This window comes from Neomonachus schauinslandi, chromosome 2, assembly GCF_002201575.2.
Source record: "Neomonachus schauinslandi chromosome 2, ASM220157v2, whole genome shotgun sequence".
NCBI classification, from domain to species: Eukaryota; Metazoa; Chordata; class Mammalia; order Carnivora; family Phocidae; genus Neomonachus; species Neomonachus schauinslandi.
The window spans coordinates 49,846,741-49,863,504 of NC_058404.1; the positions used below are offsets into that span (position 1 = coordinate 49,846,741).

Genomic DNA, 16,764 nt, shown 5'->3' on the forward strand with positions numbered 1-16,764 from the left:
ACTGAACCTGTTCTAAATTCTATAGGTATAAACACAAGTATGTAAAGCATCTGAATACCAACAAACTCCTAACAGAAGTTAACCTCTGGAGAAGGACTGGGATTAGGAGTGGTTGTCAAAGAAGATTTTGTTTCCTCTGGAAAGTTTGCGTTTGGATTTTTTTTTTTTCCTACAGAGAATGTATTCATGCACTACTTTGGTAATGAAAATTTCATTTAACTGTTTTAAGTTTTTTAGGAAGGACAGAAGGAACAGACCCCGTTCAATGTTTCAATAATGTGTTGGGGGCAATTTCTAGCTGAATCTGACACATGCTTTCCAGGAGGCTGAGAGCTCAGCAATGCAGAGAGTGGGCTTTGCAACACAGATCGTGTTACAATATTACAAGCCCAACACTGTAGCTCTGTGGGTCATTAAGTTTATATGCTAGTTCAAGGAAGAGGCAGGAAGAGAAAGTATGTCAGGGGGCTTTCTGGGAAATCCAACGGGATGTGCTAGGAGCAACTGCAGTTCTTCTCCTGGAGCGTTCTAGCTCTCCAATCCAGCCAGCTCACACACACCTGCCAAGAGGGGCAGCCTTTACCCAACTACACGTATCCCACCCTAGGCCTAGTTGTCTGTGCTTCAGACTCTTCGTATCAGAATTCCTAACATTAATCCGGATCCCATGGACTAATGAGAAGGAAAAATCTGTCCACAAGAGCAGACAAGCACCAAAAATTATTTACTTACCAAGGCCACCTAACCATATAGAATACTGATTTTTAAACACACTCTTCTGCCTCTTCAAAGCCCTACTCAGAAACACAACATTTTAATATTAAGAACCTAGGAGGCAAAACGAACCTGGGGTAATAGAAATCAGAGTTGTAGTACTTCTGGTGGGGGGGAGGGGATAAACTGGAAATGGTCACAAGGAACATGTCTGGGGTGATAGAAATGTTCTGTGTCAAAACTGATTAAAGATCTTAAGCTTTACTTAAGATCTAAGCATTCCACTGTATGCAAATGATACCTCAATTAAAAAAAAAAAAGGACTCAAACACTGTTTCTCTGCTGGCTGCAGCAGAACTTTGAGCTGTCCTATCAGACATCTGAAATCTCTGTTGTGCTATGTAAAGAGCTCGAGTACCATGGCGACAGTCACCATAAAAATAGATAACAAGATTAAAATGGATAGAGGACACATGAATTTAAGAACGGCACACCAAGAGCAATTCATTTCCAGCAGAAGAAAAATAGAAAGAGGAGAGGGAGTTTTTCATTCCGCCAGCACTGAAAAAAACAGCCACTGAAAGTGGTTGTTTTTACTAAAAGAGTTTTATGGCTTCCCAATACTCAAAGGACAAAAAAGGCTGTGAACGGTTATTTCTTATCATACTTTGCTTAAAAAAAAAAAAAAAAAGCGTACGACAGTCTAAGTGTTTCCCATACCTCCGGTAAGTGGCCCAAGGAACCAGTACAGACCAATTCAACAAACCCAGCTGATGGGCCATACTCTATGAGGCCCAAACAATACTGAGATAAAGGAGACCCGGGCCCTTCTTCATCGTTAAGGGCACAAACATTTCCAACTATAGTTCTAAATAACTAAGTTCTGCCTGTATTTTTACATACATCTAAAGCTGTCGTTCCCTACTTCCTGTACCCCCAAATTGCTTTACTCCACGTAAAGAGAGCACTTTCTTGCCAAATACTGATTTTTCAAGTGCCAAAATGTGAGGCTGGATCACGGGGACACAGAAATCATCTTGTGACATTCTCCAAAGATAAGCCTCCATTCTCTCTGCAGAGCTAAGAAATTGTGCTATGGGATTTAGCCCTAGCACTGCCCACCCCACCCCCTGCCCCCTGGCCAACAAAAAGTAATCCAAAAATATCAGGAAGAAAATCTAAAAATTTTAAATAATCACAGTAGATTCTAAATAGGCAAGTAAAATTTAGGCAAAAGTAAACTAAATCAAATTTTATAGAAATAGAAATTTTATTTTCTATGAGTAAGCTATTAATAAATTGAAAAAGTAAACATTTTTAACTCGAACCACAAACTTATGGTCTGATATAAACCAAGTATGTGCATTCCTGGAAAACCCCACTCCAAAGTTTCTTTAAATTTATCCTTTGTTCTTTGTCCCTAAACCTAGAGAGCCATCACAAGGCTCAGTCTTATCCCTGGTGTCAGGATAGTTTTTAATGTGCTCTAGCTGGTGATATGGGAGATGAAACAGAAGGAGATGATGTGATCAAGGGCATTCCCAGGTCCTCCACAGCCAAGCGGAGGATCCATCAATTAAAGGGCCCCATCTTCATTCATTCGTTACACTGAATAAAACTGGCCAATAAACACACTGGTCTTCGACATGTTCATCTATTTTATTATTTGCCACTTCCACGCCCCCCCCCCCCCCCACTTTCTTGCTTTTCTGAAAGACCAAATTCAGTTCTCAGCAGCCCTGGGGCCACAACCCTGACCAACCATGATATAGTTCTCCTCATCCTTTCTAAAAATGACCCCAGAAGGGTCTCTCAAAAGTGTGGGGACTCATTTATAAACATTTTTTTAAAAAGATTTTATTTATTTGTCAGAGAGAGAGAGAGCACAAGCAGGGGGAGAGGGAGAAGCAGGCTCCCCGCCGAGCAGGGAGCCCAATGTGGGACTCGATTCCAGGACCCTGGGATCATGACCTGAGCCGAAGGCAGGTGCTTAATCGACTGAGCCACCCAGGCGTCCCTCATTTATAAACATTTTTAAAAGAGCTTACATGATGACGTTGACCCAAATACTATGCAACTAGAGGTATATATCCCCTATTCCACATTACCTTTCAGCATTTACAAATCACATAATAACCCTAAGAACTGGAAAGGACTTTGGAGGTCAGCCTAATTCCTGTCCTTCTCTCCTACAGCATCCCTAATCAATAGCATTCAGCCCAAACTGAATACCTCCAACAATGGGAAGCTCACTACTCCATGGGCAGACATTTCCGTTGCTGGACAGCTCTGCCAGCTACAAAACCCATTTTCATAGTGAACTGAAGTCTGTTCTCCCCGTATTTAGGGTTAAAAGGAAACTTAAAGCTCATCCAGTTCGGTGTAATCATTGTACAGATAAGGAACCCTGTAAGGTATAATCATTCTACAGATGAGAGATCGGAAACTAGAGAGGATAAAGCAATTGTTCTATCCACTGGTCGTATTCCAACACCGGGAGCAAAAATTAGTAAATCTACTCTTTCCTATACCTGATAACCATGAAAGTACATGAAAGCACTATTATGTACCCACCGCATGAGTGTACGCACTCCAGTCATTCCTGATCCTACATCATCCTAGTGTCCCTCCCGAGGATAGTCTTGCTTGCTCGTGTTTCCCTTAAATCATGCCTCCCCGACCCCCTCATGGCCCAAAGGTCAAATGACCAGAAGTCATTAAAAATAGATCCTGTGATTGGATTGATGAATTTCCAATCCAGTTATGAACCAGATTCAATTTTCTAAAAGCCTCACCCCACTCAGGGCTCACCTTAAGCCATGAACAATGTAACAATCTCAAAACTTTTTTCCTACGTGATTTGCTCCCCCTCCGTATGTGTGGAGTACCAAGAGGGCTACAGTGTGCTTGTCTATTCATCTGTTGATCTCCCTCTTTCAATTAGATCATCAACTTCAGGTCAGGGGCTGAGTCTTATTTTGTGACTCCAGTGACTAAACCAGTGCTTGACACACAGTAGAGAGGTACTCAAGATCAGTCACGGAATAAACCATCTACTTTTACCCTATCCTGTCCTTGAACAACAAAATGTTTTGTTTTGTTTTGTTTTAATAGCAGTGATCAAGAGAATGAAAAGACAAACCACAGACTGGGGGAAAAAACAGTTGCAAAAGACACATCTGATAAAGGACTGTTATCCATAATATACAAAGAACTCTTAAAACTCAACAACAGGGGCACCTGGGTGGCTCAGTCGTTACGCGTCTGCCTTCAGCTCAGGTCACGATCCCAGGCTCCTGGGATCGAGCCCCGCATCGGGCTCCCTGCTCGGCGGGAAGCCTGCTTCTCCCTCTCCCACTCCCCCTGCTTGTGTTCCCTCTCTCACTGTGTCTCTCTCTGTCAAATAAATAAATAAAATCTTTAAAAAGAAAAAAGAACTCAACAATAAGAAAACCCACAATTCGATTAACAAATGGGTCAAAGATCTTAACAGACACCTCACCAAAGAAGATACACAGATGGCAAAAAAGCACATGAAAAGATGTCATCACATGTCACTAGGTAAGTGCAAATTAAAACAAGATACCACTACACACCTATGAGAATGGCCAAAATCCAGAGCCATGACAACACCAAATGCTGGTGAGGATGTGGAGCAATAGGAACTCTCATTCATTGCTGGTGGGAATGCAAAATGATACAGCCACTTTGGAAGACAGTTTGGAAGTTCCTTACAAAGCTAAACATACCCTTATCATATGATCTGGCAATCACACTCCTTGGTATTTATCCAAAGGAGTTCAAAACGTATGTCCACATGAAAACCTACAGCAGCTGCAGATGTCTACAGCAGTTTTAGTCATAAAAAGTGCTGAAACTTGGAAGCAACCAAGATGCCCTTCAGGAGGTGAATGGATACATAAACTGTGGCACATCCAATGGAGTATTCTTCACTGCTATAAAGAAATGAGCTATCAGACCACTAAAAGACAGGGGAAAAGTTTAATTGCATATTACTAAGCAAAAGTAGCCAATCTGAAAAGACTATATGCTGTACGATTCCAATTATATGACATCCTGGAAAAAGCGAAACTGTCACCATAGTAAGAAGTAAACATGGTTGCTGAGGGTTGGGGGGAGGGAGAGATAAACAGGCAAAGCACAGAGGATTTTAGGGTATAAAAGTACTCTGTATGATACTTAATGGTAGATACATGTCATTACACATTTGTCCAAACTCATAGAATGTACAACACCAATAGTAAACCCTAATGGAAACTATGGTCTTTGGGTGATTAGACATGTCAATATGGGTTCATCAATTGCAACAAATGTACCACTCTGGTGGGGAAGTTATGCATTGGGGGAGGGGGCCAGGGGGTAAATGGGAAATCTCTATACCTTCTCAATTTTGCTGTAAACCCAGAACTGATATATAGCAGTGTTTTCCCCCACTATGCTATAAATACACATTATAGAAAATACAAATAATAAATTTAAAATGTAAAAAAAGTCACTCAACTCCATCCACCCTTCCAGTATTAGTAATTTTGTACCAGAATTATTAGTATATTTACTTTCAGCCATTTTCTATGCACTTTGTTTCTTTAAGATTTGAAATCATACTGTAGAGGCACCTTAACTTTTAGCAGAAACATTTGTCCATGTTATTTTAAAGCTATTCCTAAACATTATTTTTTTTAAGATTTATTTGTTTTAAGCAGAGACAGAGAGAGCATGTGAATGGGAGAGGCAGAAGGAGAGGGAGAGAGAATCTCAAGACTGCACTGAGCGCTGAGCCCAATGTTGGGCTCCATCTCACGACCCTGAGATCCCGACCTGAAGCCAAAAGCAAGAATCAGTCGCTTAACTGATTGAGCCACCCACCACCCAGGTGCCCCCTAAACATTATTTTTAATGGCTTCATCGTACTGTATTATAAAGACCTATCCATCAGAATCACTTAGAGATTACTTCCAGTCCAGTCACACCACTGGATATTTAGGCTGTTTCTAATTTTTCACTAGAGTTTAAAAAAAAAAAGAAAAAACTTCGAATAGTCTCTGTGCATAAACATCATCTACATCTTGGATCTGGTCTTCGCTGTACTTCCAGAAGTGGAATTAACTTACCAGAACGTATGAACAATTCAAATTTTAAAAACTAAATCAGACTTTATATTTATCCCTTACTGAATTTCTTTTTTAATTTGGGCCTTCATTCTGGATGACTGTGAACCTTGATCTAGCTACTAAATAAGCAATCCATCCCACCTCTGTGCCATCAACGAAGCTGACAAACACACCTTCTGTGCGGCCATCCACAACACTGGAAAAAAGGCTGAACAGCTCAAGGCCAAGAATAGAACCCTGTGACACTCCTCTTCAGACCCCCTTCCAGGCTGACTCAGTGCCACTAATTAACGGTTTTTGCATATGACTGTCAAATTAATAACACCATCCAGCCCACATTCCACTGCTTATTTAATATGGACCATCATATCTTAAGAAACTGTTAAATACTTTACTAAAGCCACAATTCCCTCATTTCTCTGTTCTAGTAATGAAGCACCCTATAAAACAGGAAATGAGTTCAATTTGATACCATTTCGCTGACTTCTGGTTATCCTGACATCCTATAGCCACACATTTTTTTTTTTTAAAGATTTTATTTATTTATTTGAGAGAGCACACGAGAGGGTGGAAGGGTCAGAGGGAGAAGCAGACCCCCTGCTGAGCAAGGAGCCCGACATGGGACTCGATCCCGGGACTCCAGGATCATGACCTGAGCCGAAGGCAGTCGCTCAACCAACTGAGCCACCCAGGCGCCCCAGCCACACATTTTTAAGCAAAGAGCCCTTCACCTTTGACTTCTGTTAATGTCGTAACAGCAACGTTTTAAGTAATCAGACTGTGCAAGCTGCATAAAGCAGGGCGACGACTATTTGGTCCCGCTCACCTGTAGCTCACCTGGGGAAATGCTCGGAATCACTGGTGGTTATGGTCTTGGGGGGTAAACCAAACTGTCCCTAGACCACACAGACCTGAATTTACTCATTTCAGCTGGTCCCAAAATAAGCCTAGTTTTCCAGGGGTCATTTGCACTAACACCTGGGTTTGAACCAATAATTCTGTGGTCATTTTGAATCCTGGATTATGACTCTCTGGACCCTAGAGGCCTACCCCTTGGGGGTATCCTAGGAATAGGGAAGTAATAAATGACACAGTCCCTCTCTTTGCTGTTCCTTTATTACTGACTCATATAACCAAAGATCCTGAGACTCTAATGTCATATGGCATTTGACAGTAGTGATGCACATCTTACCAAATTATTACCCCAACATCATTCTCAGAAGATCCGTGCCAGGAGCCACCATCTACCCATGCCAGCCAGAAGCAGAAAACGGAAGCGCTTTAGAGATCTTGGGGTCACTAGAAATTGGCCTCACAATACAGAATAGAGCCCAAAAGCCCTCTCTAGTTAGTACCATTCCAATCATCAGAAAAAATATTTCAAAGTCCTAGGCAGCAGCAACTCAGAAAGTGCCGCTGACTTGCCTAAAACAAATCACTTGCACACAAATATCTCAGATTCCATCATGTCACACTCCCAGCCACCCAGAGCCAGGACAGCCATCCCAAATTCCCTAGGTTGGCATTTAAGTCTCTTGAAAGATCAGGTCACAAACCCAAAGGCCTGCAGACTAAACAGGGAATGTAAAGAGACTGTACTCATGCAGAGGGGGTGCCAGGACTACTGGGGACCACAAGGCCTGTCTGCTGTCCACAGGGGGCCGCCACTACTCACTGCCTGATCTGATTCTTTTAAGAGAGTCCCCAGTCCAGAGGTTTTCTGGATTGTTCCCAATTCTTTAAAACCCTTGTATACTCCAAATTGTAACATTTCTGTAGGCAGAACACATTCTTTGGGTCACTGGTTTACAACCCCTACACTTTGATCCTAACCCACCTTTCTAGACCAGCTTCTCCCCCCTCTCTAATAAGAACCCTCTTTTATTCACTCTTACACACATTGTGCACATCCTAACTGCAAGCCTCTGTCCATGTTACATACCCCCCGACCTGTGCGGCACCATGCGACACCCCGAGTTCATCCCAGACTTCCTTCCCTATCCCCAAAAGTGTTCCCAAGCCACTCCAGCACAAGCTGCTTGCCCCCTCCTATGAACCCTACAGGGACTTATTTTTCACTTTGGCATTTAATCATCTTGCCTTGTTCCTTAATCATAGGTATACCTTCTCTCTCCAACTAGCCTGTAAATGTTCAATCTCTGCCTTATGCTTCCTTCCACTTACAGCACTGGTAAGGGGAGCCCTGCACACAAGCAGCTTAATAAACACTTACTAGATGTGAAAACTCTCTATAACTGTGTTTTTCAAACTGTGGGTTACATCCATGACAGAGTGGTTAAGTCAACTTAGCAGGAGACAGTAAGCATTTTTAAATGAAAAATAAAAGAATGGAAAATAAAGAATCAAAGGAGATTGCACCAAGCAAAAGAAAGGAATACTTCAGGAATTTAAATTAGATTTTTTTTTTTTTTTAAGATTTTATTTATTTGCGAGAGAGAGAATGAGAGACAGAGAGCATGGGAGGAGAGTCAGAGGGAGAAGCAGACTCCCTGCTGAGCAGGGAGCCTGATGTGGGACTCGATCCCGGGACTCCAGGATCATGACCTGAGCCGAAGGCAGTCGCTTAACCAACTGAGCCACCCAGGCGCCCTTAAATTAGATTTTTATATACATGATTTAATGTACCTAGGTCATGATGTAAATTTTATTTCTTAATGTAGGTCACAGACAAAAACAGTGCCAAAAAAAAAAACAAAAAACAAAAAACAAACACTACTTCTTAAAGAGTAAATTAGTTCAACCACTGCTCCATGAATTTTTTTTGACAGTCATATATTCCCTATAAAGGAAAAATATCTGATGGACGCCTCTGCCCATGCAAAGCAGCCTCCCCTAGTTCACTGATCCAGCACCTCAGAGAAACAAGGAGGCTCAGGAACTGTAAGTACATTCTCCACTCCATTCTGCAACTTTTTGCAATCATCCTCCAAATTCACCAGCCCTCAGATGTTGCAAGTTGAGGCTTGGGGAATTTGCTCAGCAAATCACCCTAAGTCACCCTTGCGACAAGAAAGCGGAATTCAGAGCTCAGGAAAAAACCTGCGCCAGCTCCCCACTTGCAGGTCTCTTGGTTCCTGGGAACCGGCAATGGCACAGATTAGGACAGACCTGGCCCTGGGACAGGCAGTCTCGCTAGGCCCCAAATTCCCTCCTTGCTGGTCACCTTGCTGCTCCCGCATCTTGTGGCTCCCCCCCCCGCACACACCTACGAAGGGACACGATGACTAGGTTGCAGGTCTCAGTGGAGAGCATTATTCAATTTGTTTCAAAGCCCAACAATTTCTGCACTTAGCAAATTCCATTCTTCGCTCCCATCTCCAAATCCCAAGTTGCTCTGCCAACTTCAGGTTCAGGACCTGGCAATGTCATCTGAATGGCAATACAGAACAGAGTCTTCCAATTCAGACCCTCGCTGCCACTCACTAGCATCCTCTACTGCTAGGACCTATGACCAAGAAAACATCCCATGCAGAGTGCCTTCCCTCTCCCAGCTTTGGCAGCCCGGTTTCCCACCAATCTCAGAGCTTCAGCTGCTTGCAAGACACCTATGTTTGGACGTCTTGGCAAATACGAACCTCTGCAGCCTGTCAATTGCTTCTCTCCAAAACACACATTTCCGATTTCTCGAGTTACCAACTACAGCAGTTCCAAGGCCCGGGCGTGTAATCAATTTCCACAAAGAATTAATTTCCATTCATCTCCTTCCTTCACCCTGCCCCTGTCAACAGATTATTTCAACAGTAATGCTTCTAAAATCCACCCCCTTTTCCATTTCCAGTTATCCCAGTCCAAGCTCTGAGCACTCCGCAACTGTAACAGTTGACTGATCTGTCTCCGAACATTACTTTTACAAACCTTTCCAAACACCCTTTCATTACGTCACTCTCTGGCTCAAAAACCTTTCATGTCTCCCCAGTACACACAGGGTAAAGTGCAATTCCCCAGTCTGGCTTTCTAGGACTTTCACAATCTTAGCCATTGTTCCTCTCCATCTTTATCTCCTGCTCAGGAAACGTTCCCTCATCTGGCCAAGCCCATCTCCTGTCTCTCAGGAAAGCCATGTTCAATCGCACCTCAAGACCCATCTCAAGGGTCTCATGCTCCAGGAATACAGTGCTGGTGATTCCTGCCTATAGACCTCTTCTCTGAGTTTCAACAGCATCTCTGCTACACCTTGAATTTTGACAGTTAATTGTGCCTTATCTTGAGGTCTTATTTCACATGCTCAAGGCTTTCTGTCTCCTCCATGAGATTATAAACCCTGAAAAGAATCATTTCAGGTATCTTTTGCATCCTCCCTCACCGAGATAAACTGTTGGAACCCAGTCTCCTCTGGCACCTGTCACTTCTCCCTCTCTTGCCTTTGGGCCTTGGCCAGTGAGTTATTCTCAAAGTGCCTAACTTATTTCGTAACTTAGTACCCTCAATCCATTCCCCAACTTTAACCTTTCCTTTGATATTCCTCCTCCCCCCCCTCCAGCATTTACAGTAATTTAGGCAGCCATAGCGCATTAATTTGAACTTGAGCTCTCAAATCACTTCCACCCGGTCAGTAGGATTTCTGAGGCCTTAGATTTCTTGTCTGCCTCTTATCATCTCTCCCTGAGAGCCTGGCACGGTGCTGAGAACGCAGCAGCCCCTCAAAAGTACCTGTGGAGTTGAACTTAATTGCTGGTTCCCTGTGTTTCAAGTTCCTTGAGACCCGGAACCTCTGTTTACACAACACCTCAGGAGGGTGTCAAAAAAGCCTTCAATACCTGTTGATCACTCACTTTCAGGCAAACTGCACCAGAGACACTTTTCTAGAAAGAGGAGTGTAAAGAAGAGAGTGGTGGCCTGTAGGTAACCCTGCGCCTAGAGGCCTGACATCACGAAAACGCCTGCTTGGTGGAAATGTTCCAAAGCCACCGAGAACTGCCCAGGACCGCCTGAAATCAAGGAGGCAGGGGCACCCCCACCGTCTGGCAGGTGGGCTTCTTTAGCTTTCGGAGTCAATCCTAAAGTGAAGGCGCGGAGCCCTTAACTCCAAGACAGGGAAGAAAATTCTGCCTTTGAAATTGTTTGCACATGACCAACTCCCAGTCCAGGCCCCCCACCCGAGCACCCCACATGCCCACAGTGCCGCTTCCAAGCAGGGCCAGGGGCCTCCGGTGAGGAGAGGCAGGATTAAACCGCCTAGAAGGAAGTGGGGGTAGACAAAAGGGGACAGAAAGGGTGGGGGGCAGCCCCCCGAGGTGGAGGGTGTGTCGCCCCGCGCGTCCGGGAGCCCGGCACTCGCCCGCTCGCTCGCTCGCTCGCTCGCTCGGTGGAGTGGGCAGGAACGCGCGGGGCGCCGGGAGGGCTGGGCTGCCGGCCCAGCCGGAAAGGGTCAGGGAGGGGGCAGGTCAGTCTCCGTCGGAGAGGCGACTCCGGACAAGCGCTCCAAGTTGGGGAGGGGGTGCCTCTGCGAGCGCCCGCGGCGGGCAAGATAAACAAGGCGGCGCACGGGAGAGCGGGCGGCCACCCCCCACCCAGCCAGCGCGGGCACTGGCACTGCCGCAGCGCCCCCGCGCCCCGACCGGCCGCTAACCCGGCGGCGCCCGCCTCCCGGGCCCTCAGGCCGCCGGCCCGGCCCCCGCGGGCGTGCGGAGCGTGGGAAGTTCCCGGGCCGCCCCCGTCCCCGGGCTGCAGCGCCGCGAGGTCCCCGCGCAGCTCACCTCGCCCCGCCACGAGCAGCAGCGCGGGCCGGGCAGCTCCCGCTCGGACAGCTCGGCTTGGCTCGGGGCTGCAGCTGCCGCGGCCCCTGCCCGCCCACCCGGCGCGGCCCACCTCCCCGCTCCGCTCCGGCCGCCCGCCCGCCGAGGCTCCGTTCGCGCCCACCTGGCCGGCCTGCCCTCCCTCTCCGGGACACTGCGCTCACGTACGCGGCCGCGGCCACAACCCGGCCCGGATTCCCCGCCCGGGAAGGGAGCGGAGGAGCGCGCCAGCCAGCGAGCGAACGAGCGAGCCTCGGGGACACACCCCCGCCCGCCCGGCCCCCTCCCCAGCCACAGGCGCCGCGCGCGCACGCGGCCTGCGCGCCCCCGCCCGCCTCGCGCCCCCGCGGCCTCCTCACACACCCACCGCGCGCCGGGGATACACACCCCCGGCCGCTCGTAGACAGTGGGCGCTCAATAAGTGCCCGAGCGACTCCTCACGCACATGCGCACTTGAACCTGACCGAGTTGTGACACCCCCCCACCCCCACCCCAAAATCGGAACCGGCGGCTGCAGCCCCGAACCAAACTTGAGTGTTTGCCTTTTTTCACTGACCCGCAAACCGAGCCAAAGTTTCTTGCTGTTGTTTTTCCAGGCCTGGCTCCGGGATGGGCTTCTCCGTGAGGCCGAGCTCGCCCCAGGGCGGGAAAGGAAGCCAGAGAGCTCTGGGCGCCAAGGACCGGAGTTTGGCGGGGGCGATAGAGACCCAGGCCGCGCAGCCGGTACCCGCTCCGAGCGCAAGCGAAAGCGCGAGAGGGAGGGAGCGTTGGAACCAACCTTTCCATCTCCTTTTTGGGTTAATGGTTTCTTCTCCATTTTATGACATTTTTACCCGTTCGTAGTTGTAAAGTGAGGTGTTATTTACTCTTTCTGGAATTAAATGAAAGAAAGTTAACTATTAGCTTTCAGCCCTTATGTAAACGATACCAGTTGCTTTTGGCACCGTTAGGCTCTGGCTTTTGTATAATTTGTAACAAGGAGAATTGAAGCTGTTCCATTGTGTTGCTCTATGTTTTTCAGAGATAAGACCACAGAGTTACAACGGTATTGAGGGGCCCCAGTGTCTATAGGTATGGGTAATATACATTTATATTCAAGTAAATGTAAGGAATAGAAGAAATAATTCCCCTCCCTCCAAAAGTTTTAAATAGTTTTGGACATACTTGTTGCACTTCTTCAACTTGAGGTATGCTGTTTTTCTTGCAGGGAGGCAGTGGGGTGTGTTCTGGAAAGGACTAAACTTTGCAGTCAGACAAGCCTGGTTTGCAATCCTGATTTTACTGCCTTATCTTTGTGATAGCAGATTTTTATCTCTCTGAACCTCAGCTGCTTTATCTGTAAGCTGAAATAGAAAGCATAGGTATAGTGCCTAGCTCATACCAAATAAGCAATATTGTTTCCTTTCCCTCTTCTCCCACCATTAGTTACATAAGAAAAATATCAAAGTAGAACCAAATTCTTATAGGACATCCGTTTTCAACTGGGGGCGATTTTGCCCCCAGGAGACATTAGCAACGTCTGGACACAAGGGGGGGCGGTGGTTTACAGAGGAGGGGAGAAGTGCTGCTCGCATCTAACTATGCTGCTAAAAACACCCTGCAATGCACAAGACAGCCCCACACAACTAAGAATTACCTGGTCTAAAATGTCAGGAGTACCACTGTTGAGAAATCCTGCTCTAGGATAATTCTGCTCTCAAATAGTTCACCAAAGACTGATTCTACCTTTCAACTCTCATCCTCAAGGAAACATTCTTATTTTGAATTTAAAAGAACAAGAATGAAGCCACGGTAGGGATCACAGCAATTCTATTAATGCACAAAAACCTTTCCTTAACATGAAAATGCAGATTCGAATTTTATTAAAAGAGTATTTTAGTTAATTAACAATAACGTATGCTCCCTTGTTCTTAAGGTATTTTATATATTATGTATTACTGGTTTATAAATAGATTAATGTTCTTTTTTCCTTTATGCCTCAAACAATGTATACTCAACCTCTCTGCTAAGTTCCTCACTTATCCTGACGTTTGTAATATAGTCCCTGCCCGCAAGCAACATACAGCCCAGTTGAAAGTGGATTCTTGCATATGCAACAATTAAGGAACAATACAAGATAGCATATAATTAAGCTTTAATTGCTGCACCCAGACTAAGGTGGCTCAGAGGAAAGGGAGGTGAGTTCGGCCGCTACAGCCCAGCACTGTCTATTTGGCAGAGGTGTTCGGTAAATGTTCATTGAATAATATGAAATAGTGAAAGCTTTTTACACGAGGTAGGACTCCACCTAGCATATAAACTCCATTACAGTGCTTCAACTGCTAGATTTTGTAAAGGGATGTTGGTGCTGGGCTGAGTTTATTTTTCTTAAAACATCTAGTTCAAACTTGTAACCAAACCTCTATATTTCCCCAAATGATTGAACTTTAATAAAATGGAAACAATCATTCATTTGACAAATATGTGAGTTCCTGCTGTGTGCAAAGTGAACCAAAAGAATCTCTTAAGTTTGAACAGAACCTGCTGCTTATGCTGTTTGAGACAGTCTTGTGAACCCAGGCCAGCAAAAGGCATGTACCCTCTCCCAATGTGCGTGCCGCACGCATACCCCTTTCCTCGGCAGGTACATACTTGCACAGTATGCATTCCAGGGTTTTGCACGTTAACACAGACTCAGAGAGAACTTCCCATCACAAACAGCCATTACCAAACACATACCCAGCACTTAGCACCCTCACAAAGAATCCAGGCCCTGTCCTAAAGACACACTGAATAGCATACACATTACACAAAGCAAATTGTAGAAAGACTACCTTGTTGGTTTGCCATCTTGACTCCCCTATGACTAGAGCTTGCCCTTCCTGGAGGCTGTCCCGTCCTAGAACTGCCCTTCACCTTGCTTCCTCCCATACCCTAGCCCCCTATTACAATGCAGGCATCTTGGACCTCTTTCCCATCAAAGTCATTAGCTTCTTGGAGAGCATCTCCCATGAGCTGAGGTTAAGCAAAGCAGACCCAGGCTCTGCCTCTCATTATATGGACTCATTTATAGGTGATTTTTAGGGCAGTATGAGTCTGAGATTGCCACTATCCCCAAAAACCTGATGTAACTGCTTCCAGCCTCGCCAACCCCCACCTCCCACCCCCCACCCCCATTCATTCTTTACTATGGCCTCTTTCCTCTGCTTGAAACGTTTCAAAGGCTTCCCATAGCTTTTATAATAAAGTCCCAGCAATGCTCATTCGGATCCTTCATGGTATGGCTTCTAATTAATTCTCCAGCCACTACCTGCCTCTCTGCTTCTGCCCCCTTCACTCTGCACTCCAAACATGCCACACAGAACTTTTGTCCTCTGCCTGAACAGACTTTTTCTTTACTTGATACATGCTCTTTTCTCTGCCTAGAACACTCTCCACCCCTCTCTCACCTCTTTACCTGACTATCCCTACTCATTCTTCAGGAATCAGCTTAGCTAGCACTTTCTCGAGCCTCCAAGACTGAATCAGGTGCCTCCCCTTTGTGTCCAATAGCACCCTATACTTTCCCCCATTGCACTGTCCTGAGATCTCCTTTCTCTTGTCCTAATCCCCTATAATCCCCTCAACCTTCTATGAGACCGAGGAGCAGGTCTTGTTCTCCATTGAATACCCAACATTTGGCACAGTGCCTGGCCTGTAGTAGGCACTTGCTAAACATTGATTAATAATGAATTGCTAGTTGGACCGGGGAAATGATGGGAGCTATTCCATCCATGGTCTGGGCAATCCCTGGCTCAAAGCATGCCTCAGATGCTCAGTAGACTCCAGGGCTGGTGAAGACTTTGTAACCATTTATTTAGAACAGGATGAGACCTATGGAATGAACTGAGTCCTCAGGTTCCACTCCCACCACAGCCTTATTTTATACCTTACCTAGCCTCCTGAGCTCCAGACTCTTGTCACCAATTAATCACCTACCTGACATCTCCACTTGGGTGTCTAACAAGATCTCAAATGTACCATGTCCAAAACCAGACTTCTGATTTCCCTCCAAAATCTCCTTCTCCCCATCTCAGTAAATGCCAATTCCATTTTTGTCCGTCGCTCAGGAAACAAACAGACAAAAACTTGGAGTCATCCTTAACTCCTTACTTTTTCTCATGCCCCACATCCAATCTACCAGAAAATCCTCTTGGTTCTGTCTATGAAATATATCCAGAATCTGGTTCTGTCCCCCGCCCCCCATTTCCAACACTACTCCCCCAGCCAGACCGCTACCTCCCTGACCTGGACTTCCACAAGAGGCTCCTAACTGGTCTCCCTGCTTTTTCTCTTGCCTCCCTACTCAACACCATGGCAACCAGAGTGATCCTTTTAAAACCTAAGTCAGATCACATCACTATTCTGCTCAAAACCTTCAGTGGCTTCCCACCTCCCTCACTATAAGGTCCTACGTAGTCTTGCCCCAGGCAACTCTCTGGCCCCACTGCCCGCCACTCTTCCCTGGCTCACTCTGGGCCAGCCACATTGGCTCCCTTGCTGTTCTTAGACCCGCTTCCAAAGCAACCTTTCCAAGGCTATTCCTTTAGGTTGGAATGATCTTCCTCCAGATACCCATATGACTTGCTCCATCCATCACTTGATTCAGGTCCCTGTTCAAATGCACTCATTTGAAAAAGACAGTCTCTGGCTAACCTATCTAAAATAGCACCACCCACCCATCCCTTGGCCTTGCTTTAGTTTTCTTCCTAGCACTTGTCATCACCTGACAGCCTGTCTCCATCCACTCGACTACAGGTTTAAGGACAGTAGAGACTATTTTTTGTTTCCTGCTATATCCCCAGCTTCTAAAACAGTGTCTAGCATATAATCAACTTTCAAGAAATAATCATGAATTCAGGGTCTGTTTAGACTACCACAAAGTTACCCCCGAACCAGGTCCCTAACCACTGCTTTAGTCCCACTGAATCCCTCCAGAATTTAGCTGTCCTATAGGAGGGCATCAAGATCCCAACTGCCCCATTGTTTGCCACCTGCTTCTCATCCACTTACACTAGGGACTTCTATTACCTCTATGATACACGGTGTTAAACACAGCTTCCATATCACAACCTCAGACGAGGCTATGGGTTCAAATGAAAAGGAGAATACTGCTAATTCTGCATTTGTAACATATTTTATGC

At 45.9% G+C, this 16,764-nt stretch overlaps 1 protein-coding gene across 1 annotated transcript in view; it reads right to left on the reverse strand.

Annotated features, from left to right (window-relative positions):
• ZNF395 (zinc finger protein 395) overlaps nucleotides 1–11,709 on the reverse strand; it is a 47,085-nt gene extending 35,376 nt beyond the window's left edge. The window contains exon 1 of the mRNA XM_021698894.2: nucleotides 11,564–11,709. The gene's annotated coding sequence lies outside the window, so the exon portion shown is untranslated. The remainder of the gene's footprint in view (nucleotides 1–11,563) is intronic.
• Between the last annotated feature and the right edge of the window lie 5,055 nt (nucleotides 11,710–16,764).